The 1,689-nt window shown below is 42.4% G+C and overlaps 1 pseudogene; it reads left to right on the top strand.

The window, feature by feature from the left end:
• The first annotated feature begins 225 nt into the window (after positions 1–225).
• On the top strand, positions 226–833 carry LOC125146456 (ubiquitin-conjugating enzyme E2 C-like; annotated as a pseudogene).
• Positions 834–1,689: the final 856 nt, after the last annotated feature.

The raw sequence follows: 1,689 nt of genomic DNA, 5'->3' as shown, positions 1-1,689 counted from the left end.
TGCCCCCCAGAAGCCCATGGCTTTTTAGAGAAGATCCACACAAAATTCATTCATTAATTCAATATATTGTACTGGATATATTCACTACATCTAACTGCCACAAGTCTAGACACAGACATGATCAACTCTGCTGAGCATCAAGGAAAGCCTTGTAAGCAGACAGGCGGGCCTGCAGTCCTGTGGTGGTGCTCCCCGAATCCTCATGTCCCTGCCAGCACCTTCTGGATGGCTTCCCAGAACCACAACCCAGCCTCCACCAGCATCACTGCTTGCTGCCCACAAAGGAGCCAAGCCCAGCCAGGGCACTGGCCACTCCATGGGCAAGAGGCTACAGCAGGAGCTGATGACCCTGATGATGTCTGGCAACACAGGAATTCCTATCTTCCCTGAATCAGACAACCATTTTAAGTGGACAGAGGCCATCCATGGAGCAGCTGACAGAGTATATGAAGATCTGAGGTATAAGCTTTCCTTGGAGTTTCCAGTGGCTAACCTTAAAATGCACCCACAGTGCACTTCCTCACACCCTGCTACCACCCCACTGTGCACACCTGGGGTAACATCTGGTTAACATCCTGAAGGACAAGTGGGCCACCCTGTATGATTGTCAGGATCCTCCTGCTGTCCATACAGAGCCTGCTAGGAGAACCCAACATTGATAGCCCTTTGAACATACAAGCTGCTGAGCCCTGAAAAAAAAGCCCACAACCTTTAAAAAGTATCTGCAAGAAACCTGCTCAAAGCAGGTCTCCAGACAAGAACGCTGCCTTATCCAGCCTCTCTCCTTGTGTTGTCTTTTTAGTTTTCCCTTAGCTGGTCTACCGTTTCCTTGATTTCTGCATAGGACTGTATCTTAACCTGTAGTGTCATTTTTGTTTTCTGTTTTTTTGTTTTTTGTGTTTTTTTTTTAATTAAGTCTCTGATTGAGTCCTTATGATAAATATATTAAATGAATACATTTTGGGATTTTTACAAAAATCAAAGGTCTTAAAACAATGACTCATCTGAGGCTTGAAGTATGAGGTGATAAGACAGAACAATGGCTGATGGCTTCTCAAATGGAAACAAAGACCTATGCTACTGTTTAGTCACTAGCTGGGCAAAAAAGCAGATAAACAGAGCAAGGTGAACTGAGGCACTCCTGAGCCATTTCAGTTTTCATCCAGACTAGCCTTGCTCTGACATGTTGCTCCCCTGAACACAGCATGGCTACTGCTTCCAGCAGAGTTACCTGCAAATAGTGGAAACCCTGTCAATCCTGATGATAGACTGACTAACTGAACAACTGGTTTATACTTGCCCATTTATTTTTAATCTGAGCTGATAATGCTACCAAGCTCTTCCCTTGGGAATGTATATGAAGATAAATGAGGTAATTTATGCCATAGGGTTCTGAACTCCTTAGAAGAAAAATGTTACAATAAATTTACAGTTATATTATATATTCTTTAATAAATATTTGATTGGATGTGCATAGAATATCTATGATCCCTTAAGAGATTTAGAGGAAAATAGCCAAGAAAAGACCTATAAGCCTTAAACTGCCAAAACCCCAGAAGATGATTTAAGCAATGCAATAAGTAAGTAGGTTGACCTATTTCTCATTTTAAGGGTAGAAATAAAATTACCATTCCTATGTAGGAAAAGGCTTCTTCCCACGGCGAGTATGAGCAATATTAACACCAAGCT

This window comes from Prionailurus viverrinus, chromosome D1 (genome assembly GCF_022837055.1).
Source record: "Prionailurus viverrinus isolate Anna chromosome D1, UM_Priviv_1.0, whole genome shotgun sequence".
NCBI lineage: Eukaryota > Metazoa > Chordata > Mammalia > Carnivora > Felidae > Prionailurus > Prionailurus viverrinus.
The sequence above is the reverse complement of the archived record's forward strand: the minus strand, read 5'-3'. Positions and strand labels throughout refer to the sequence as shown.